The 25101-nt window shown below is 45.0% G+C and overlaps 2 long non-coding RNA genes across 2 annotated transcripts; both read left to right on the plus strand.

Annotated features, from left to right (window-relative positions):
* The first annotated feature begins 281 nt into the window (after positions 1–281).
* On the plus strand, positions 282–16220 carry LOC140515576 (uncharacterized). The gene is made up of 4 exons (XR_011971088.1): positions 282–434; positions 6397–6478; positions 13250–13316; positions 14888–16220. It is a non-coding gene; the product is annotated as an uncharacterized lncRNA (long non-coding RNA).
* Positions 16221–19380: 3160 nt separating this feature from the next.
* Positions 19381–24868, plus strand: LOC140515529 (uncharacterized). Its single transcript, XR_011971069.1, has 3 exons — positions 19381–20080; positions 24303–24388; positions 24744–24868. It is a non-coding gene; the product is annotated as an uncharacterized lncRNA (long non-coding RNA).
* The last annotated feature ends 233 nt before the right edge of the window (positions 24869–25101 follow it).

Genomic DNA, 25101 nt, shown 5'->3' on the forward strand with positions numbered 1-25101 from the left:
AAAGATGAAGATAATTACTTGAAAGTTTTGCCTTGTCCCAGTACTGTCAGAGACCCTGAACTGAGTACTGAGTTATTGTTCTGAATCTGACCTGAGTTGATTGATGCCTTCTGCATAAGAAAAGTCCCTCAAAGCCATGGTTTTGGTTTTTTTTTAGTGTGTGTGTGTGTGTGTGTGTGTGTGTGTGTGTGTTCCATTTTTAAAAGGCCATTGCGATATCAACAACTGACGGGTACAAATGATCAAGCCTTGTGTGTGGTCAGCTAGCTTGAAGGCAAAGTTCAGAGGAAGGTTTCCCCTACATAGAAACAGCTCTGCAGATTGGCCTCATGTCTCAGGCTCCCCAGCTGCTTCCCAGAAAGAAAACGAATCAAAAATGTGCAACAAACAAGCAAGGCCCGAAGTTCCTCCCCAAAATGGTGTTCTAATGAGAGGTGAGCCAGACATGCTTCATAATTTTGAGGGTACAGATATTGCTGAAACCATGGCAAGCCAAGAAGCCTGTAAAGTGTTGCTTTAAAACACATTTTATAATACTATAAATGTTCTCTGTTCCTAATACTGGGGAAGGCTGAGTCAGTATGGAAGAACTCAAAGGGGTACCTTTCACAGAAGTTGAGATGGGGCCCCCATAATGGGTGAAAGCTGCTTTGGACTAACCCTGGGGAATAAGGTTTTAATGGATGTTTGCAAAGAAATTAGAGATCCCTTTCCTTTCCTCTGTTTGGTGAAACCTCAGTGTGTTCCTTCCTAAACTCAGCAAAACCAAGAGTTAGTGTTGAAATGAAATGGTCTTGGCTTGGCAAGACTGGGAGAACTTGTAACTGAGCAGATCCAAATAGGGAAATCACAATGGGTGTCATGTATCCTAGGTGTGGCTGCCACTAGACATGGGTGGACAGGTGGTTAAATAGTCTACATTCATGCTTTTGGCTATAGAATGTCAGCTGTCTGTCTTTTTTTCCATGTGGGAAAACTGGCCACATGCCGTCTTATAAATAATCAGATGAACTTTTCCCTTCCCTTTTATAGAGTGACTGAAATCCCTGAGGACCTTTTGGGGTCATTTAGTCTCCTAATTTATCCCAGTTTTCAGCTGAGCTTGAGAAAGAAACTGCAGCATTGTTCTCGAGGGAGGCAGAGTAGTGTAAGAAAAAAACCCTCATTCTGCTACTTAATTAGCTGTATGACCTTTGATAAGTCATTTGGCTTGGACCTCAGTATCCTCTTGTTTAAAATGAGTGAGTTGGGCTAGATGATCTCTAAGACCCCTTCCAGCTCTACATCCTATGATCCCATGAGTTCTGGAGCTGCATGTGGGGTAGGAGAGGCAGCTGGGTGTATATCTTTGAATTCAGCAAGTGTTTATTTGGTGTCTGTTCTGTTCCAAGCCTGTACTAGGTGCTAGATTCAAAGATGAAAATAAAACAGTCCCTCAAGGAGCTGATCATTTCTGTGTTTGAAAATTTTTATATGTAGTCCTTTGAATAAATGAATGGAAGTCTTCTTAGGTCAACTGGAATTGTAGCTACTATCCTAAGTCCATAGATTTAGAAAAGATCTGGAAAGGAAAAGGTCTTAGGTATACTCCACTCATTTTTCATATGACAGAACGGAGGCCCAGAGAGGTAAGGTAACACAACTAGTAACAGACTGGAATTCCAAGCCTGATTCTCTTTCAGTCTTTCATTTTCTGTGGCACCATTCTGCTTCTAGAGTTTCCTACTTGAATTTTAAGGGATAAAGGTGGACACTGCTTCTTTGTAGAGCTATCCTCAGTGATATTACAGACCCTTTAAGACAAGACAGTTTCCCTCCCTGTGCCACAGTTTCCTCTAGCAAAATGGGGATAGTAACCCTGACACATGGCTCTCGTAGGAATATACTTTGTAAGCTAGAGAGGGCTTGAGAAATGGGAGGCGATTTCTAGCTTCAGCTTGAGAAGAACATTCTGTAATAGTCATGTTCCAAGATGACATTTCATTGCAGAAATAAATGATTTGGCCACTACTTTTGCTCGGTGGCTGGCAACTGTTCCCCTCTGCTTTCTAACAATTTCCATTTTGGTCCCGGACGTCCCTTCGGAATGATCTTGCCAGACCTTAGTCTTTGGCAATTTGGGAGCTAGAGACTTGGGGTTTCCAAGCCAAAAGGTCAGAAGCAAACAAGACTCTGGTGCTCCCACCCCACTTCCAAAGCAAGGGCCACTTCGGCAGCACGCGAGCCTCCAAAGAGGAAGGGGAGAGGCGGCATCTGGCAGAGGATGCCTCCCTGGCTTTGGCTTTGATTCTTCCTGGCTTTCCCTTGCCTTCAGTCTTTGGCCCAACGGCTTGAGACACTTGAGTCATTAACCCTCAACCAGCTGAGTTCCTACTCTTAAGCACACGGGCTAGCCCAGGCAAACTGATGGGGCTTAGCTAAAGTGGAGAGTACCAAGATATCTTTCCAAATCCAAGTCTAGAAACAATGCCTGATATTTTCACATATATAAATAAAACCAAGTTGAACATGAATAGAAGAAACAGAAAAGGCGCTGGGCAACCTCAAGCTGAAGCTGGGCTCAAATCTATGAACTGTATCACCAGCATTTGAAAGCAATTTACAAAATACCATGATGGCTCTTGTCTTCTTCATGTTCTCTGTTGTCACTTACCCTCATAATTGGACAAAATTGGTGTTTTGGTCAGTTTGCAAATGTTCTTGTAAAGGCCCTGAGCTATTAAAAAATGTTTTTCAATAATATCAAAATGGAAGATTCCCTTCGGTATTGACGCCTTCCTGAGGTGGTAACATGGTAGGGGATTGGGATCCTTATGTATGGAAGACCACCGACCTATTCCCTAAGTCAGAGTAGCTCCTTCATTCTTCTCTTTTTGGATCTTTTCCCCCAGACAACTCTGAGTGATAGAGCTGTATAACTAGAGTGGGGCATCTGGGGCCTTGTGCCCCAGTGCCAACTTTGGAAGAGGAGAGGAAGCCATTGGAGAGTCTCTGACCTGCTGTCATCTCCAGACCCTCTGCTGGTCTGCAGCATACTTTGTTCCTCTACTGTTACCTGTCTTCTACTCTGAGGGTTCTACCCCATTACCACCCTCTTTCAGCCCCACTGCTTCTTCACGGTTGCTTGGTCCTTCTGTGTGCTGTCCATTCACCCTTCAACAATTGGATTTGCCCTAGGCACCAGCATTTTTAGTTAGTGCTGTCCTGGGTACCAGAGAACCTCAGGTTCCATAAATCTGAAAGATGGGATCCCTTTTCCTATAGTTGAATGGCTGCAGGGGCTGTATAGCAAATTGGGGGTGGGAGGGGTGGAAAGAAAGATGGTGGCCAAAACATTATGGAAGAAATAATTCTTCATGTATGGCTTCCCTACCAGGGATTGTCTTGATCAGGGTTGATATTTTGGGAGTGGCTACTTAAGGAGGTTTTCAATCTGGTAGTTGTTAAGTTTAGGACGATGCCATAGCATTCTTGAGACCAGCAGCCAGATCATTTTGATTATACATTCTAAACATGATTTGGACCCTGAGGTCTGAGCAGAAGTTGCAGCAGAGTCAGCATGTGGCATTTTAAGGACATGCCTGTCATTCCATGAGAAAAGATGCTGTAGGAATTATCCTGTACATGTTGAGACCGGTGAGATTGCCATGGCTGCCCATCGACCTGCACTTTGTCATTTCAGAAGGTTGGGGAAAAATCAAAGAACTTGTGAGCAGTAGGTCATTCAACTGAGGCCAGTTGAGAGGGGTCTATCATCTGACTTGGTCTCAGTTCAGAAGAGCATGAGGAAGACCAAGCAGTAGTATGATGCCTAAGTTGCTGTCAGGAACTGCAGTCAGGGTATAAAATCCTGCTATGAAATCTTCGTGTCTCCAAAAAACACAAGATTGTGGACTAGTGAGGAGTTACTTTATACCCAGTAGTTGAGGAACAAGATAGTATACCAGTGTACAAAATAGTTTCAGAGAATGGTCAGTGCCTATGAAGACACAACCCCTTGTTGCCCATGGAGAACTAGGATCACAGAACCCCAGATTTCTAAGGTCCCTTAGAAATGAACACTCTCATTTTAAAGATGTAGTAAGAGACCTAGAGAGATGAGGTGATATACCTGTTACATAGGTAGCGTATAATTGGATTACATGGGGACCATTGCTTGCATTCAAACTCGGGTTTTCTGACTTTAGATCCAGTGCCCTTGTTGTTTGGACTCCTCCCCCCAAAACAGAAGTGCAAGAGAGTCAAGAACTATCCACTGCAAATTGTTTGATCAGAGAGGATATGCAAAGACTAGATTGCTTTCCTTCTAGAGGCAGACATGGGACCTAGGAGAAGCTAACTCCTCTCCCATTCCTTTTGGAGATCCTTATAAAGCAGCCCTAGGATAATTCAAATAACCTGATCCTGGTACCCTCAAAGAAGAACTCCCTTCCAGATCCCCTGGATTCTGATGACCCAAATTCTCTGATTAGTATCGCTTATGTTCTGTGTATACAGTACACCCTACCTCCTCTAAATGAAGTCTCTTGCATCAATTAGCTTATTCCTCATTCTCCTAGGATATCCAGTGACATAGAGATCTGGGTTCAGATCCCAGCTCTGATAATTACTATATACCTTGAACAAATGACTTTCAGTGTCCTCATCTCCAGATGGGGTTAACAAGACTCATATTACCTACCTCACAGGACTGTTGCAAAGAAAGCACTTTGTAAGCCTGAGAATGATGGGTGGTTCTCTCTGCCCCTTTCCCCCCCAACACCCCTGCATCTGGAGGCATGGCCAATAGCTATGGCATGTTGGAGATAATCTTGCCAAGGGCAAGCTGATGAGAACTTAGTTCTTGAGTTAAACAGGCTTCAAATTGATTACAGAGCCAAATCAGCAGTCTACAGGGCATGGGGACCAGATGCCTTTGCGCAGATGCCCAGTGATGGGAGGGACAGGAGAGGATTCTGTCACCAACAGAGGCAGGGGTTTTCCTTCTTCACTAGAAATAAACAGGAAAAGGATACTGCTAATTTAAAGTGGAAGACAACTCTCCTCTCAAAGGCACTAGATGTACTGAGTGGCCAGTCCTTTGTCCAGGGTCTCATCACCTTATGCTTAGATTACTGTAATGACCTAGCTTGTCCATGCAGTCTCTGCCATCTCTAAGCCATTCAGCACAGCACTGCTGGGAGAATCTTCCTTTAAGGGACCTCAGAAGGTATCTAGCGTGACTCCTTCATTTTACAGAGGGGGAAACCAAGGCCCAGAGAGGGGAAGGCACTTGCTCAAGGGCACACAGCTAATAAAGCAGTAAAGTTAAAGAATTGAGCTGAGGTCCTCTGATTCCAGGTCCTCAGTGCAGAGGAGTAAAACACATGACCCACAGCACTCCCAAGTACAGCCTGAATCAGTCAAATGGAATTGGGGAAACATTTGACAAAATAAATAAAAATAGAATAGAACATAGATAATATCACATTTTAAAACTAAATGAACATGTAGCCCCCAAGGCTCCTTGTGTACCGATCAGCATCCTCCAGCTCTGAGTTTGACACCACTGGTTTGACTCAGGCTGCCTTTTCAACTCTCGTATCTTCTTGGCTCTCATCTTCAATGTGTTCTTGTTTTGTATAGAATCAAATCTAAACTCCTTTTTCCTGGGCTTTCAAAGTCCTTTCATCTGATCTCCCTTCTCCCCAATCCCCAGTCTACCCAATGTTATCTTCTCACTGTCAGAAGATGCCAGTATATCATTTATTGATCCCACAGGAGTGATTCCACCTCCCAGACCCCACAGCACCCTCATCTCCTGACAGTATAGGAAATTTGGTAGGAATTGAAAGATGTGGCAAAAAAGAGAGAGACAGACAGAGAGAGAGAGAGATGGAGAGAGAGAAGAAAGGTATTCTATGCCAAGGGAGTGTGAGGGAAGATACCCATACAGCATGTTTCTAGGACAGTAAGAAAACTAAAGCAAAGAGTATGTTTGTAGAACAGTGGGAGATAACACTGGGTGGATGGGGGAGAGGGCAGAAATTACAGAGGAAACCAATTATATTGAAATACAGTGATTAAATATTTAAAAAATTACCAATTCACAGACCCTAGGTTAAAAATCCCTGGACCCAGATGGAAGATAAATGGGAAGGATTTCACACACACACACACACACACACACACACACATACACTCACACACACACGCACATACACACGCACACACACTCAGTAATGGTAAATGGAGCAGGCTGAGTATAGAAGTTTTTCCCTCTAACATTTGAAGAGTATCTTTGTTAGGTGTGGGAATCCATGACCTGAAGTAAAAGAACAGGAGGAATAAATAGCTTGGAGCCATTGTGCTCTCATAATCTGGAAAGAACTGTAACACTCTTTGTCCTGTTTCTAGGTGTTCCCATCAGAGTTCAGCTATTTAAGAACCTGTGCCATCTGTGGAAGAAGGAACAACTTCTAGGGAGATTTTGAAGAAGGTGAGCCAAACAGCAGGAAGCAGCAAAGTCAAACTAAGGAGCAGAACAGTGACAAGATGGACCATGATACTATCTGGGAGTACAACTACCCACTGAGTGACAGGAGGTAGAATCACAGGGAAGATCTGTGGAGGGGGAGAAAGGGGATTCACTGCAGGGAGGGAAGGAAAACCTCTTGAATTTTTCTGAATTTGGATTTGAGTTCTTTCTGTGTCCTTGACTGTGTGAAGAGAACCTGAGCTATGTTTTGATGCCTTGTAAACCCAAGTGCTTGTGAGGGGAACTGGTGCTGCCAAAGGGAGAGTACTAAATACTGATATCCTCAGGTTTCCCCTAGTGAGGACAAATGAACCAGAGAGATTTAGAAGTCCTCAAATGGTGCCTCGGCTCCCCGTGTCAGGAGAGATCTTATGACACAGGGATATAGTGGTATAGAGTAGGTCATGTGGTGAGAAGAGAATGTTTGTTGAGAATTAGAGGAGTGTGGGGGAATGATTGGGAAGTACAGAGTCAGTAGTGCCTATGGTGTTTGGTTTGGGGTCTCTTCCCTTTGTCTCATCATTTCATGGGGAGATTGTTGATGGTTATATCTGTCATGGCTTGGCTACTTGAGACCCCTCACACAATGTACAACAGAATTGGAGGAGTGAACTATGGGGAAGCTTCAAAGTCAGGTTCAGTCTAGCATGGTCTTTTAGAATAATACCTGCTGAGCTTGTTCCCAGCTTTCTGTCCCTAGAGCCAGGATACTAAAGGGACATTGGATTTGTAGAAAGCTGACAGTCCTGTTTCCTACTTAAACCGTTAACTTTCTGGGTAGTAGGCATCATATCTTATGAAGGTGGTTGGCTGGAGTTACCCTTTGGGCTAGCGTTACCTGATTAGAAGCACGGAATGACACAGTCTCACATCTAGAGGGGACCTCACTGGTACCTGAACAGGAATCCCCACTATAACACACCTTACTAGTGGTCATTCAGTCTCTGCATGGAAACCTCCAACAAAGGAGCAGCATTGACCTTCTGAGGTGGCCTGTTGCATTTTTGGGAAACTGACATCAAGCCTAAATTTGCCTCTGCAATTTCCACCTGTTGCTTCTAGTCATTAGGCTGTAAACTCCTTAAGAGCAGGGACTATTTTTTGCCTTTCTTTATATGCCTAGTGCTTAGCAGTGCCTGTACATAATGAATGCTCGTTGATTGACTGACTGTGACTGGTATTAAGAAGAATAAGTCTAATTCCTCTTTCATCATAAAGTCCCTTCAAATACTTGAAGACAGAAATCATATCTCTCTCTAAGTCATCTCTTCTCTGAGCTTAATGTTCGCAGTTTCTTCAACTGAACCTTCTAGGGCAGGTTGGGACATTTATTTTGGTGTCAGAAGGAAAGCAAAGCCACATCACAATAACCCCTCTGCTCCCCAACCAGGGAACCTCACATGGCATTTTAGTACTCCCTCCCAGTCTATTTATCATGTAATACACCACGGTGTATTTGTAATCTAATGGTAACTAGTTATCTATGTTTGTGTCTTATCCCTCTAGAACACGGGTGAGCAAACTACAGCCCTGCAGGCCAAAGCCAGCTCCTTGCCTGGTTTTGTATGGCCTATGAGCGAAGTATGGTTCTTACATTTTTAAGTAAAGGTGGTGGACTTGTGGACTGGTCTGTAGGAGCTGTAGTCTGCTGATCCCTGATCTGGAAATTCGGCAGGGACTGGGTCTCATTGCAAACTCAAGCCTCTCCCCTCCTCCCACCCCCACCCAAGAATAATATTTTGCATGCAGTGAGTGAGTCCTACAGAAAATTATGTTGATTTTGAATTCCTTCAGCCTTACCAACCCTGGCATCCTGTCCTTTGATGAGCAAACCCCGACATGGGAAAAGGCCTATCTTGGATCCAGTCCAATGTTGAAAAACACTTTCTGTTCCTTGGCACTTCCATACCTGGTGCACCATTGCCATGCTGATCACTGGCCTCTTCAACTCTTAAGGGCAAATGCAGAGATATAGATCACTTTTTACAGATGATTTCAGAATGTGCTTGTTTAACTTTTACCTCTAGGCTTTTTTTATTGCGAGTTTTTTATATTAAACATATACCAAATCCCATGCTTACTTTTAACAGATACCACATGATGGAATGATTTTTAACTTGTAACACATGACAAACATCTGTTCTGCTTATTTGAAATTGGGCTGTGCTCTTCTCCTTATTATTATAGAAGTTGATTGTTGAGTATCAATACTTGTCTCTTTCATGAGGGCTGCTCACATTTGTGAATCTTTTAAACCCCAAGTATGGAATCTATAAAACACTGGGCCCACTCTCATTTTTCATTTCCATTTTCCCCAGAGTTGAGCAGCCAAGTCTTAGTCTAGGTCACACTCTTGCACATAGAGGGGCAATGGGGGAGCCTCTTCCATGAGATGGGGCTGGAGGCTTTTTTCCTGGGGTTCTGGTCAGTGAGCAAACAGCCCTCAAGGTCATCATCCTCAAACTCCCTTTTGACAGGATAAAAATGTGAAACCTTCCTCCTTTCTGTCCCTACTGCTGCCTTTGAACTGATCTGGGGGCTTGCTTGCCCTCAGATTGAAAACCAGTTCCAGCTGAGCTGGACCCTTCTGTTGGGGTCTGGGGTGAAGGAGTGACGCCTGGGCCCTTAAGCCTTCCAGGCTGGGGCAAGGCCTGATGTTGGGTGCTCACTCCTTTTCCAGATGGAATCTTCACTCCTAATCCTCCTTCTCCAGCTGTGCTTACACAACAACCACAGCAACAGCGATAGCAAAAACCAGAAAAAATGGAAATGCTGTCCTGCTTTTTGTTGGTTTTTGTTTGTGTCTACATGACATCCAAAAATCCACCAAAGAGGTTTGTCTGATTTTGTCACTAGATTGGGGGATTAGAATTAGAAGACCTGGGTAGGTCATGTCCTCTTCTCCGAACCTTCAGCCCCTCCTTCTCCCCCTTGATTAAGATGAAGGGGTGGACTACATCTTCTCCAAGGTCTCTTCCAGCTCTAAATCCTGTGATCTGAAGACTACTTTAAAAAAAAAAAATTGAACCAGTCACGTACTTTGGCATATTTTGGACACAGCCTCAGTGGGGAGGAATTGCTGTTTCATTTGTTTTTTAAACCTGCTGATCTCAGAGCCACACAGCCAGCTTTCATGGTTCCCATGAGCATTTCATAGAAAGCTTCAACTCTTTGACTGGGCCTTCCAGAACTTCAGCTCATTAGAGCTGAAGATTCATTCATCAGATTTGTTATAAAACCAACATTCCTGGGGAAAGGTGGATGCTAGAGACAGATTTTAAATAGCTCTCAGAGTTCCAGTCACAGTGAGGCTGGTCAGTTACATCAGCTGCCTGATGTGGAAAGGCTGTAATGATTTAGTTAATAATGGTTCTGAATTCTGTGACTTCCAGGTTTACAGAAGTGCATTTCTTCCTACAACTACACTGTGAAGTGGCTCATTCTAGAATTATTGTCTCCATTTGGAGGTTGAGGAAAGTGAGTTTCAGAGAGTTATCCAGGGTCACACGGCTAGTAAGTGTCAGAGCCAAGATTTTAATTTGGGGCTCCCTTGACTCTAGGTCCACTCTCTTTCCACTGTGGGAGAATCATACGGTTACAGGAACATGGCTTCAGAGCTGCAAAGGATCTTAGAAGCACAGGCCCCTCGTTTTACAGAGAAAGAGACTAATAACCAAAGCTTATTGAGGAGAAGTAACTTGCCTAAGGTCATGCAATGAAGAAATGGCCAGGTCCTCTGATTTCCGATTCACTTCTTTTTTCACTACACTATGAATGCCTTACCTTGCACCATTTGATGCTCAAAACAACCCCAGGACCTAGTTAGCACAGGTGGTATTATACACATGGGGAAGTTGCAATCCAGGGAGAGAAGGCTCCTTCCTCAAAGACACACAGTTGGAATCATAGGCTCTTACTTTTAGAGCTGGAAAGGAGCTCCGTGGTCATCTCATCCAACTCCCTCATTTTACAAATGAGGAAACTGAGGTCCAGGGAGGGTAAGTCCCTTTTCCAAGGTCATAAGTAATAGACCTCAGAGGCAAGATTAGTAAGTAACAGAGCTGGCATTGGCACCAAGGCCCTCTAATTCCAGCTCCAGGGTTCTTTTTCAGGATACCACAGCTGCCTCTCATCACACCACGTAGGCAGCTGCTTATAACCAAGGTCGGCCCTGGGTAGTGCTAACTAAATGCTAAGTAATTATAATTATAACCATCCCTTGGACTGAACACTCCCCTCTCCCATTTATGACCCTGCCTAGCAAATGGCTCTGAGTGACAGCACTTGGATAGTGCCGGAGACCAGGAATCCATTTCCCCAAGAATTACTGTGCTATTGTGAGGGAAGCAATGTTCTCCTTAGGCCTTGGGCAGAATAGCTGTTTAAGCCTGGCCTTCATCTGGCTACATCTGGTCTCATGTTAGTCGTCTCAGCCTTGACCCTGACATGGCTCTGTGTACATGGGCTGTGTGAGTAATAACAGAAAGAGAAGGAAAGGTGGTGGTGAGCCCAAGAAAGATAATGCCAAAGGCCACCAGGAATAGGGCAATTCCAAGGCTAAGCCAACTGTTGTTGGCGGGGTCATTCAATACTGACCAGCCCTGGCCTGCTTCAAATGCCACGGCAAAGAGGCGAACACGAGAAGGCATGCACTGTAAAAATCCCTGTTGAACTGTCTCCTCACCGTCCCAACCTAGGCATTCCTCAGCTCCAATCAGTAATGTCCCTGGAGTGAATTAGTTTTGATGGGGATTGAGGGGTGGACTCCAATCTAGAGTCTGTGGTGGGGGTTGAAGGGTAGACTCCAATCTGGGGTCTGTTGGGGGGATTGAGGGGTGAACTCCAGTCTGAGGTCTGGGGTGGGAATTGAGGGTGACTCCAATCTGGGTTCTGTGGTGAGGGTTGAGGGGTGGACTTCAATATGGGGTCTCTTGGGAGGGATTGAGGAGTGAAATCCAGTCTGGGGTCTGGGGAGGAGATTGAGAGTGGATTCCAACCTGGTGTCTGTAGTGGGGGTTGAGGGGTGAACTCCAATCTGGGGTCTGTTGGGGGAACCGAAGCATTGAAGATTTGTTACCCAATAAAAAAATCTCCCTTAATGCCCAAGACTGAAATAACTCAGCTGGGTTCTGGGCTCAGCTGGGACCATTCATTAGCTAACACTTCTCATCTGTGACAGTTACAGACAGGTTTTGTCATGCCCCCTGAAATGGGCTTCAACAATGCAGCTGGCAGACAGCTGTAGCCTAGCAGTGTTTATGTTACCCAGACTAATGTACTCGGCGCAGGAGACACAGAACATATCTGGTTTAGCCTTTGGAAAATGAGATTTGAAAAGTTCCATAGCTTACCCTCCACCCCGCCCCTCCTTAACCCAGAGAAAGACTGAAGGTGGAATGAAATGGCTAAGGTTTTCTTGGTGCTAGTCTTATGTGACACCCCCAGGTGCTTGGGAGCCACATTTGGGCCTCAGGATTAAGGCAGCAGACATGGAATGCATCACAGGATTTAGCACTGGAAGGGGCCTTAGAGATCAGTCCACCCTTCCCCCATTCCCCATTTAACTGAGGATACTGAAGGCTAGGAAGAGGAATGGCCTTGCCCAAGACAGGAAGTGGCAAAGTCGAAATTCAAATCTGAGCCTCCTGATTTCAAACCTAGTGCTTTCCACTTTCCCCAGGAGTGCCACTCTCTCCTTACCTCCCCAGTGACCAGGACGAAGCCCTACTGAGTTTTTCCCTTTGAGATGAGAGGCTTCCATTCACTGTGGTACAACTTCCAGAACACACCAGTCAAAGTGCCCGATAGTGGCACATCCACCCCCAAGCTGCTTGCCTTTCTCCCCAACCTTTCCCCTAGAAGAGTAAAAAGAGCACTCCATGGGCATTTTCTGGATTGTCTCTGGGCAGAGAGCTGTGATCTCCCTTGCTAACTCCCTGTCTTGGGATTCCAAACCCTGGACTAGCCAACGTTTCTGTGGCAGACTCCATTCTTGCACTGGTTTTATTTACTTAGCCAACAAGTAAACCAAGTCCTGTTCATTCATTCTTCATGATGTTGCTTAGATTATTTCTTCTCCCCATCACTGCTGCTCCTGGAGTCAGAGAATGAGGATTCGAGTCCTTGTTCCAGTACAATGTCCTCATCTGTTGGCCTCTGAGACTCTGTTTAGCTCTAGATCTAGGAGCATAGGCACATGATCCTATGTAGTGTGTGTGTGTGTGTGTGTGTGTGTGTGTGTGTGTGTGTGTGAATACATATATATATGTATATCTATCTATCTATATACACATATATACATATGATCCTGTGCATTAACTGAAGGAGAAGAAAAGTCAAAGTGAAACTGAGGTTCTTGGAGGATAAGTTGACAAGCCCCCAGTCAGTGAACATTTAAGTCCTTGCTATGTGCCAGGGAGAGGGATGGTGGTGGAAGAAAGGGAATAAATATTTATAAAGCAACCTACTATGTGTAGGCGCTGTGAGAAGCATGTTGTTTTTTCTTCCAAGTATTACAGGTATCGTGCTAGGTGCTGAGGTTACACAAGCAAGAATGAAGGAACTTCATTCTGTTACGGAGATAGCATGTATCTATATAAGGGAGTTTGATGAAATGAATGAAAAAGCATTTATTAGTTACTTGTTGTTGTTCAGTCACGTCCAACTCTTTGGGACTTCATTTGGAGTTTTCTTGGCAAAGGTATTGAGATGGTTTGTCATTTCCTTCTCTAGATCATTTTACAGATGAAGAAACTGAGGCAAACAGAAGTTAAGTGACTTGCCCAGGATCACACAGTAAGTAAGTGTCTCAGACCAGATTTGAAATCAGGAAAATGAGTCTTCTTGACCCCAGGCCTGATACTATATCTGCTGTGTCACCTAGCTGCCCCTTATTGAGTGATTACTGTTTCCAAAGAATTGTGCTAAGCATGAGAGACACAAAGAAAAAAATGAGCCAGCCTCTTCTCTCAAGGAACTCACCTTCATAGGTGTTCCATTGTGGACACCTAGGTGCAGATGTCTAGCTGGCATTTGGCAACATAGGACTAGAGTTCTGGAGGAACCTAAGGCCAGCACAGATTGAGAGTCATCTGCCAAGAGAAGATAATTGAACTTAGGGGAACTAGTGAGATCAAACCCTAAGAGTAACAAGAGACCCTTAGAACCTAACCTAGGGCTACATCTACCATCTAACCACTAGAGAGAACCTCTCAAAAGGAAACTGCCACGGAAGCTAAGGGAGAAGACAGTGCCAGGGGGAGGGAATGGGTAACAGTAGCAAAAGCTTCTGGAGAGGTCAAGTCGGGCAAAGACTGAGACAAGGCCATCAGATTTAGTTGGTGACCTGGGAGACAGTGGAAAGAGACTGAGAAGTGAATGACTGGCGAGGAGCTTGACAGTGAAGCCAGGAGAGAGAGGGGGGATTAATTTGAGGGGATTGCTGGGTTCAGCTGAAGATTTTTCAAGGTTGGGAGAGGCATCTTGAGGGAAAGACCTGAGTATGTTTGTAGGCTTTGTGAAAGGGAGAAATTCTGGGATAAGCCAAGCTCCCAGAATAGAGGGGAAGGGATGGGATTAAGGGCCCAAGTACAGGGGTTGGCTTTGGCAGGGATAAAGACTGCCTTTTCCTCAGAGACTAAAGCAAAGGTAGAGAACATGCTGAGGGATCTGAGATCCAAACCAGGAGAGATGCGGGAGCTTACAGTGGATGTCCTCAATTTTCTCAGTAAAACAGGAGGCAAGGTCATCTGCCTGGGGAGAAGGGATTCTTGGGCTGGTGTTGAAAAGAGAGGAAAAGACTTGGAACAGCTGCTGCCAGGAACAGGACAGTCAGTCAGAGAAGAATAAATGACTTGACGTCAGCAACTTATATGAAAGCATAGATGGTGTGCTTATCATATTTGTAAAGACAGAAAACTGGGAGAGAGAGCTAACACAAATGGTGATCAGGATCTGCAAAGATCTTGCCAGCCTCCAACATTGGGACAGATTTTTTTTAACGATGAATTTTAATTGGGATTAGCTATCAAAGTATAGGATGGGAAGGAATAACTAGACAGCAGTTTATATGAAAAAGATCTGGGGATTTTACTGAACCAGAAGCTCAAGATGAGCCAAAATGTGATAGGACCACCAAGAAAGCTGTGATCTTAGGTTGTGTTTAGAGAAGTATCCCCTGCTCTGGAGGGAGCTAATCCTGTTCTACCCTGGGCCAACTCTTACCAGCATATTAGGTTTAGTCTTGGGGACCACATTTTAGGGAGGACATTGAAAACCTGGAGAGAATTTAAAGGAATATGATCAGGATGGTGAGGGGACTGGAGACTCTCACTCAGGGGAGTGTGATCATTGATTTCATGTATTTGAAAGGCTGTCATGTGGAAGAAACCTGCTCTGCTGAGTCCCAGAAGGAAGAACTAGGAGCAGTGGGTGGAACTGAAGACAGAGAAGCTTTGATTCCAATGGAAGAGAACATTCTTAACAAAGTGGAATGAGCTGCCTTGAGAAATTGGGGAGGGGAGACCCCCCTTCTCCTTGGAGATCTTTAAGGCAAAGACTGGATGACTACTTGGAGAGTTTGGTGTATGAAGGATCTTTGCTCAGTTGCAGGTTAGACTGAATGATCTCTGAGGTCCCCTCCAACACTGCAAAAAATCTGACCCTATCTTTTCCCTCAGGGAGCTCATAGTCTAAATGTTGGGGCTGCATTAGACAATATTCTTGTTCCAATGTGTCCAGGACTAGATACCCAATGATCTCCCTGCCCAGCTTCCCAGGGAGAAGATGCCTGAGAGATGCAAGTGAGGATTAGACGTTTAAAGAAATCGAGTAGGAGTACAGTTGGCTATATTTTCAACTCCAATTTAAAATTTTTGTCTGATTTCTTTTTGGCCTGCTTTTTCTCTCGTTCTGGGCCTGTGGGGTAGACCCAATTTGTTCAGCTGCTCTTTCATTTGGTGAGTTGGACGCTGGCAAGCTTTTCCTAAGATGAATGGCATATTTTTTCTTCCACTGGGGCCAACTACAGTAAAAAAAAGCACATACACACACACCACCAAAAAAACCCCAGCAGCCCAGGCCAGAATCATTCCATAGATCAGGCCACACTAGGGATCAAATCCAGTACTCAGAGCACACCATACATAATCCCAGACCAACACCCCTCTTAGAAAAATCAGGCTCTATGGTCTTTTTCAGAGGGCAAATTCACCTTGATTTTTATCTTTGTCTTCTTAGATTGCTATTACTAGCTCTTGGCTGGAGGTCTCGAAGGGGATACATCATCCAGGGCTAGAAAGGAAAGTGGCATATAGAAGATACTTAATAAACAGGTCTTGAATCAAATGGAGTCGATGAGACTAGTCTGCTGCTGACTGGGAGTTTGGTGACCAGATCTGCCATGACCTTGCTATGTGACCTTGGGCAAAGTCCTGCTCACTCTCTGGCCCTCAAATTTCCGCATTCCAGCACCAGTAGTTTATGAGTGACTATCTTTGTGTGTCAATTTGCAAAACCTCCAGTTCAAAAAATACTATGTTCAGGAAACAGCACTAAGTTTTGCGGAAGATCCAAAGTTTCAGTGAGACTCAGGTCCCTTTCCTTATGGAGGAAAGTCTAGCAAAAAGAGAAGAAATATACATAGATACTACAATGCATAATATTACATAAGTACCTCAGAAAGATGCCAGAGTGCTATATGAGGTCTAAGAGAGAAAGTGTGGGGAGAGGTAGGGGTAGGGGTTGGGGGATCCAAGAAGACTTGCTGGATCATTGTTCTTTAAAGGAGGGGGGAGAGACAGAGACAGGGTGACAGAGACAGAGAGAAAATCTTGCAGTCAGAGGGAACAGTATGGAAGCACCCTAGGCTGAGTTCTAGGACTTGGTGGTAGTAACAAGGCTTCTGGGCATTGGGTTCCCATGGGGTTCTCTCTCCTCACCTCTACCTCCTGGCTTCCCTGGCTTCCTTAGAGTCTCACCTAAAGTCACACCTTCTACAAGAAGCTTTTCCCTGTCTCCTTGAATTTTAGTGCTACCAGCTCTTAGTCTATCCTCTATATGCCTTGTTTGTATAATTACTTACGTCTCCCCCATTAGACTGTAAGTTTCTTGAGAGCAAGAGCTGTTTTTTGCCTTTCTTTGTATCCCCACCACTTAGCAGCGTGTCTGGCACATAGTGGGTACTTAATAAATGGTAGTTGATTATGACTATGACTGCTTGGGCTTTTTGATTTCCTACTGGTTTAGGAGGAATGACTTTAGTGCTTCCCTAGAAAAGGGCAGCACATTTGTCCAGTGGATCATGTGTCCTCTGTTCTGGACTGATTCTAGGAACCCTCCCCCCACCAGAGGTGACCTCCAGATTTGGAGTGATGCATAGGTGTTGTTTCTCCTGTGGGGATGTCTCAGATTAATACTGTCTCTCTGGAGGTAGTTGAACAATATCCTATGAATCTTGAAATTTTTGTTTACAAATCACCCCTGTTGTAGAGTATGACAAGATCCTGAGAGAAATTCACCCCTTAGGGTGAGCTGGGCTGTCCCATTGCACTTCCAGGAAAGGGCAGATATAATTGTCACATAGTCAAAGGTCAATAGAAAGGAGGCAGCTCCTAGAAGGAGTTAGGGCAACGTTAGCCACTGGGTTTGCATACCAAGAACACCTGGGAGCAGGGCTAGTCTTGGTCTAAGATGAGCCCATCTGAGAACAGAGACCACTTAAATCTTCCCTGGCTTGGGGTAGGGGAAAAGAAGTGGGGAAAGAAAAATTTCCAACAAGGAACTTCATTTCTTCATTCAACAAAAGTTCTTTGCTTACTGTGTGCTTGGTGTTAAAGCAGGAATTGTAAGGGATAGGCAGAAAGGATATCATTCAACCCCTCCCCTTCAAGAGCTTAGATTCAGGTTGGGGAGACAAGACTCAGGAAACAGCTAGGGAATAACCCTCGGGTCACATATTAATGAGCGTGTGAAGGTCTGGTGTGGACTAGAAACACAGTCGCTGAGGGGATGTATGGGGAAGATCATTGCAGGAGTGGAACTAGGCGATGGAGATTTCACAGATGAGGTGAGGTGTAAACAGGGCCTTAAAGGAAATAAAGAGAGTGGGGAAGCCATGCCCCTCCCCCACTCCCATTCCCCATGGGCCCAGGTCTTGAGCACCCTCCCTCCCTTCCCTCCTTGTTCTGATTAAAAGGTACCATGCTCCCCGCCCTGAGGCAGACCATTCACATGACCTCCCAGCTCATTTGGCAGCACTAGGGAGAAATCTGGCCCTGCAATCAGACTAAATGATGTGTTACCCTACACTTAATCTCCACCATCCGTCAAAATTCAGGGGCCTTGGCCTCAGCCCCTTGACAAGAGGCCTATAGTACCTGGGTAGGATTTCATCCAAGGAATGAATGCTAGTCTCCTAATTCTCCATCCATCTCAGCCCTCTGCAAACAGTTAAAGACTCGGGCCAACATAGCGTTCACTGCCAACCCAAATGAAAGCAGTGAGTCAGCAAAATAAAGACAGATGGCAGTGGATTAACTATAGAGCAGGCAGTAAGGAAGCAGGTCTGCCTTAGACCCCTTCACTAGAGTTTCTCCTAGCCATCAGGAGGGCCAGTGACCATGTGGAATCATACCATTTGTAGGGTTCCCAGGGACCTTTGTGACCATCTTATCCATTGTCTTCTTCTTATTTCACTGGTGTTAGCACCAGCCCTGCATTTGGAGTTCAAGGATTGTTGGGTTTGGGTTTGGATCCCAACTCCACTACTTCCCATCTGTGTGACCTTGGACAAGTCCCTTTACCTCTCTAGACTTCTGTTTCTTCATCTATGAGGACATGATGTTCATTAAAGTCTCTTTTAGCTGTAGATCCCATAAGTCATGACTACTCGATGACCATCCCATCTGAGGATCACGCATAGTTGTTGCTTGTTCTCATCCTGCTGTTTGCCTTGTGGACATTTCCCTACTCTTTCACTTCTTGATGAGAGGAAAAGTGGCAAGAAGTTGAGATGCCAAATCAGAGGTAAGGCAGCCTTTTTCAGGGGGTGGAATCTAAGTTTCTCATGGGCGAGCACAGAGAGGCTAGAGATGCTGGCAAAGGCACACAGAGAGCAGGACCAACTGATTGCTTTTGGCGGACTTCAGTCAAGAGTAATGTGGAAACACATCCCATGAGTCTCAGGTTGCCTGAGGTCCAGGTGCTCTGGGGGAAACCGGAGTAGGAGTAGGTGACAAAGAGGGATGAAATAGATAGACAAGTGTTGAAATCCTTGTCTAGGATAAAATCTTTCATTCTTCTAGGACTTGTGCTGGACTTCTCTCCTGTAAGTTTGTATATGCTTTTTCCTGAAGATGCTTTTCTCCATTACCTGTTGGCTATAACCAAGGTAAAGCCCCATGTGATCCCAAGCTAATTTACACAGTTGGGATTTGGACTCGAGTCATCAGATCTGCATTTCAATCTCAGCTCTGTCCCTTATCACCTATATGATCGTGGACGAATCATTTTCCCCTCTGGGCCTCAGTTTTATCATCTGTAAAATGATGGGATTTGGATTCAGTTTCTAAATTGCATTCCAATCCTAGGACTTTGAGGATCTTTGGTACAAATGTATTGGTTTATTGTACCAACTGTTTAGTCAACTACTAGGGAAGGCAGAATGCTGTAGTCGGATGAACTACTGGGAGCCGGGAAACCTTAGGTTCAAGTCTCAGTCATACCACTTGCCTTGTGTCATTGGGCAAGTTACTTTACCTCATAGGACCTCAGCTTCCTCCTCTGTGAATCAAACAATTGACCCAATTCTGTGTGTGTGTGTGTGTGTGTGTGTGTGTGTGTGTGTGTGTGTGTGTGTGTTCTGTAGGCAACATGCTGTCTGAGCACATAGCTTCTATTGAATCACCAAACTGAGCCAGACTTTGCCCACAATGTTTCTCTGATGCGTTTGTCATTTCCCAAGGTTGTTCTGATGCCCTTCAAGGCTGAGGGCACACACATCAATTCAAGTTACCAATTCAAAATCAGTCAATGGAAGCAAAGCAGCCTTGATGTCTATTGGCTTCTTCCCCCCATGACTTCAGGACCTTGAGGCCTCTCCCTTACAGAGACCCCTGTTGGGGGGCAGCAGGCCCCCTGGTCCTAGTGGTAAGTTTACTTCCACCACCATCTTCAGCAGTTCAAGAGAAGAGCAGTGGAAATGCATGAGAACACAGAATTACTCAGTTGAAAGGGAAGCTCAGAGACCAACTAGTCCCACTGCCTTTGAACTCTACACCTTATGATCCAAGGGACCCAATGGACCAAGTTGTAGTATTTGCTTTTGAACAGTCATCTTGGGCAATATGATGATTTTTATAAGGGTGTTTGGTACCTAAATAGAGCTTAATTTGGGAATCTTCAAATCACAGATTCAGAGCTAGAAGAGACTTTAGAGATCCTCTGGTTCAACTCACTAATTTCACCAAAGAGGGAACTGAAGCCCAGAGAGGACAAATCCTTTGGCCAAAGTCACCAAGAGGTCTAGGTGCTCTGAAGGAGCCAAGGGAGAGAAGGAATGGTCAGGTAAGCAATGGAAATCTTATCTAGCATAACATTTTCGGATTTGGTCAACTACCTAGCAGGCACACAATGAGTATGTGCTGATTTTGGCCTTTGTGTGTGCCCAGGGTCCAGCCAGCACATAGCCAGTGCTTATTAGATGTGGTGATGGGAATTTTCCTGGGGCTTGTAACTCTCTTGGCCATTAGTTCAGCCCTCCTTCCATTGTTCTGCCCTACTTCCCCCTTTGTAAAGGAACACCAGTCCTGACATGTGAAAGTAGACCAGACAGAGTGAAGTTGTGGAGGGGGGAAGGGGACCTCCTTCAAGTATGGCAAATTGAGGCAAATCCCCTTTTGTGCTCAGCTTTCTGAGGGGCCCCTTGCAGCTGTGGGGATCAGGCAGCTGGGAGCTGCCTGGGAATGGGAAGAGCAGGCGGTCAAGTGGAAGGCTGGGGTGCCACCAGCTGGCGTGATAAAGGACCAAGTTCATATACTTCATCACCCCACCCTGTCCAAGGCTGAGCAATAGGAGGCAGAACTGGGGCCACAGGCTGGGTACCAACCCCCTTTCTCCTGCTGCCCTTCCTGAGTACAGGACTTCTTTTTGTCACCTTGCTTCCTCCTTTTCCCCTTGCATGTCTAATCTGGGTGCGTACTTTAACCACATTTCACTGAAAGAAACCAAATTCAGGGACCATAGCTACAAACTATTGCAAAAACCTTCCAATTTCAGGTTCTTTCCAAGAGCTTTCTCATCACGTGGTCTTTTTTATTCTTACACCAATCCTGGGAGGGACAAAGGTCCAGCAACTTAGAGGAACTGAATCTTAATTCAGACCGAGAGCATGCCATGGTGCAAGGAACATTGGATTTGGAGTCAGATGACCTGGACTTGACTCTTTGTCACTTATTCCTTGTGGGACCCTGAGCAATTCACTTGACCTCCCTGGGCCTCAGTTTCCACATGTATAAAATAAGAGGGCTGGACTAGAGGACACTGAAGAGCCTTTCCAGGTCCCATATCAAAGATATTTGCCTGGAAGGGACCTTACAGACCATTTAGTCCAATTCCCTCAGTTTATAAACAGCAAACCATGTCCCTAAGAAGGGAAGAGACTTGCCCAAAGTTGTTCAGTTAATAAATGGCAGAGCCAGCACTTGAATCCAGGCCTCCTAAGACCCAGCCCAGTACCCTTCCACTGCAGCAGTAGAAGATCTGTTCTGTGTGAGTGGCTCAGCTTCTCAAATGTTGAGAAGGGCAATAAGGGCTCCTACCCCATCCCAGCATCCCTAGTGACAGTAGGTTAAATTTACTCCCCCCTAACTGGCCCTGGTGCTTCTGGGATTTTTAGTGTGCGTCCACTTCATCCCAGTTCCTTACTCTGCTTTCCTTGGACTTGCCTACTAACCACAGAAGTTTCCAGAAGAAAACCCAGAACAGCAATGCGTTAAGTGTTGCCAAATTCATAAAATACAATGTCAATTCAGATTTTCAAAACACCTCCTAGACAGAAGTAACCAAAACACAGGGTCAGGAAAGATTAAGAAGAAGAGGCCCAATTGGGGAGCTTGGGAAAGGGGAGGGAGGGTATTGCCATGTGAGTTAGAGGCAGAGGGCTCCAAGCTAGGGGAGGGGGCTTTTTTTGTGTCTGAGACATCTCACTGGGACTGAGGGGAAAGGGCTCTGCCAGGGAGTATGGTGTGAAATCAGACTCTGAAGTAGTTTGTATTATCTTCATTGGCTTCCAGTTCCATTATGGCCAACACTTGCCTCTTGTCCTTGTTGGAGCTTTAGAGGACAACAGAAACGAATAGCCTTTGAGATGTGATATTGGAAAGGACTGGTTGTTTCTGAAAGTAGATGCCCAGTGAGGAAAAGTAGCCTTTTGGGTTCCCTGCAAGGTATGAGGGTCAGAGGGGATGGAATAATGAGAGGTTGAGCAGTGTAGGGTGAAGATGGCTTAGAGAAAAGGAAGGTGATATAGTGGGGGGCAGGGTGGTATCATGAGAGATTGGATAGGGTAGTAAGAGGTCAAGATACAGTATAATGAGGGGGCAAGATGGTGGCATAGTAAGGGTTAGGGTAGTATAGCGAAGGGTCAAGGTATATGTGATATAGGGAGGGGGCAAGGCAAGAAGGTGATGTAGTGAGAGGTCAAGTGGTATAGGGAGAGGCATGATAGAGTGAGGGGGCAAATGGTGGTACACTGAGGAGGATGATGATATAGCAAGGAGACAAGGTGGTGCAGTGGGATGACCACTGGCTTCAGAGTCTCAAGGCCTGGCTTTCTATCTTATCTGGAGGGGGTTCTTGAACAAGCCCCTTCCCTGGTTTAGGCCTCAGTTTTTTCCTCTGTAAGATGAGAGGGCTGCACTTGACTCACTGCTGAGGCCTCTCAAATCTCAGACTTTCTAGAATCCTCTAATCCCAAGGCTAGCTGGGACTTAAAGAAAAGGCAGTATCCCTGGACACTTGTCCTTGGTGCCCTCATGAGGGTGCTGTTCACAATGGCTTTGAACACCAATGGGGGAGAATTGACTTTCAGGAAAACCTTAAGCATAGGAACCATTTCAATGCTTCTCAAAAGGTTGAAGTTGGGCCCTGAAGTTAAGGGGTGTGTGTGTGAATGTGTGTGTGTGTGTGTGTGTGTGTGTGTGTGTGTGTGTGTGTGTGTGTGTGTGTACTGGGATGGGACAGGTTGGCCTGCGGCTTTCAAGGGGTTCCAGGACTATATTTTTCATTTAAGAATAGGGCTCATGGGGTTTGGAACTGGAAGGGACCTGGGCCATTGTTGAAGTGAGCTCCCAGAAGCAGTTATAGGATTCTCTTACCAAATTCCTACTGCAGAACCTCATTTAGAGGGAATATATTTCTTGTGCTTGAAATTGAGACAGAAGAGAAAGTGGAATTGCTTTATATCCATTTATTTGGGCAAAATAAATAGGATGGCTGCTCAGTACCCAGGGGGTCTATTTCTTCAAAGGGCATCAGACGAAACCAGTTGCTTTTCAAAAGAAGCATCATGTAGTGTTATAGAAACTTAATGCAGTAAAAAGGTGTTAAATTTGGAGTCAGAGGCCTTGGATTCTAATCTTGGCTCTGCCATTTAGTTGTATGACATTGGACAAGTCCCTTTGGAACTCAGTTTCTGCATCTGTAAAATGGACTAGATTGGGCAGCAAGGTGGTGCAGTAGATAGAGCTCTGGACTTGGAATCAAGAAGTCTCATCCTCATTAGTTCAAATTCATCCTTAGACACTTACTAGCTACGTGACCCTGAGCAAATCACTTCACCCTGTTTGCCTTGGTTCTTCCACTGTAAAAATGAACTGAAGAAGGAAATGCAAACCATTCCAGTGTCTTTGCCAAGAATGCCCCAAAATGGGGTCACAAAGAGTAACACATGACTGAAATGACTGAACAATACCAGCAAGGTGGCCTAGATACCTCTAAGGTCTCTTCCTTACATGTATTAAGAGAGAGCTCATTTCACCACCTCTCATTTGTGGTATCCCAGAACAGGGTCAGAAAGTACGTGGAAGCCCAATAGTCACCAAAGATGCCTTCCCTTAGCATGACTTTGAAGGCCCTTCATAGTATAGTCCATCCTTCCTACCTCACTTCATCTCTCAGAATCTTAGAGCTGACAGGGAACACAGAGGCCACTGAGGCCAGACCACTTATACCTGGCCAACAATCCCCTCTACAACCTCCCCAACAAGTGGACATCCAGCCTTTGCTTGAAGACTCAGTGAGGAGGAACTTAGCACTTCCTAAGACAACCCAGTCCACTTTGGGACAACTCTCATTCTTACAATTTTTTCCCCTTACATCAAGCCCTAAAATCTTCTGTATCTTGAGAGAGATGTTTTCTTTTAAGCCCTAAAATCTTCCTCTGATCTTCACCTTCCCAGTTCTACCCAGTGGGGCCAAGCACTGTTGTGCTGTACCTCAAAAGCTCTCTCTTCTTCAGTCAGCCTGCTCTCCTTGAAGCTCACAAATATAGTACTCCCAACTTAGAAGTCCCCACTATCATCCCCCCATCTTACAATGCCCTCCTTTCCCTTTCCCCCAACCAAATCCTGCCCATCCTACAAGACACAGCTCAGATTCCATCTCTTTTAGGAAGGTCCCTCTGACTGCTTCAGCCCTCGCTGTTCTCTCTGGATTCTGAATAGTTAGAGCACTCACTACCTTGTCCACATAAATTAGCATTGAATCCTATCTTGTCATGTATTCACAGAATCATTGTCTTCCAGAGGGAAGGGACCTAAAAGGCCATTTGGTGCATTCCACGTCTGACCAGGAATCTTCTCTACAGTGTCTTTGGTGAGTGATCATCCAGGCACTTTTGCACTATTTCCCACTGAGTGGGGGCGGGGGGGGGGGGGGGTGTATCAGATGATCTCTGGGAGTACCTGTCAATCCATGATCCATGAGCTTTGAGGAATTCTTGCAAAATTTCTTTTATTGACACCCACAAATCTGAAAGATATAAGTAATCACTTCATGTTTATTCCTGAAAACAATACAACAAAAACTCAAATGACCCTTCTCATCATACCACTTTGGTAGTGTGGTAATGCTCTCCCATCACCCATCTTCCTTTTCCAGTTGTAATTCAGTTGCCTTGATGCTTTTGAGGGCCTTAATAATCTAACAGTCCCTTCCTTTTTCTCTATAGGAAGGGAATTTGCCAGTGGCTTCAGTTCAAGCTGTGGGTCTCTCCATAAAGTCAAGGAAAGTCAGTGAGAAGGAGCCCCCTGATTTTTCCTGGCCAATGAACTCTGCTGCCTCCATAGACCCTGTGAGTATGTGTGCCATTTTGCCAGGGATCTCTTTCCTATTGGCTTCTTTAGTTCAGTTGATGTCCTTTGTGCATATATGGTGAAATGACTGGACCAATTAATTGTTAATGGATAAACAAGAGAAATCTCTTCCAAGAGAGACTAAATTCATGTCTATATTCATTCATTCATCAAACATTTATTGAGACTTAGCTAGTTGAGAAAATGTTTTAGGTGTTAGGGAAATAACAAAGT

This window comes from Notamacropus eugenii, chromosome X (assembly GCF_028372415.1).
Source record: "Notamacropus eugenii isolate mMacEug1 chromosome X, mMacEug1.pri_v2, whole genome shotgun sequence".
Lineage (NCBI taxonomy): Eukaryota > Metazoa > Chordata > Mammalia > Diprotodontia > Macropodidae > Notamacropus > Notamacropus eugenii.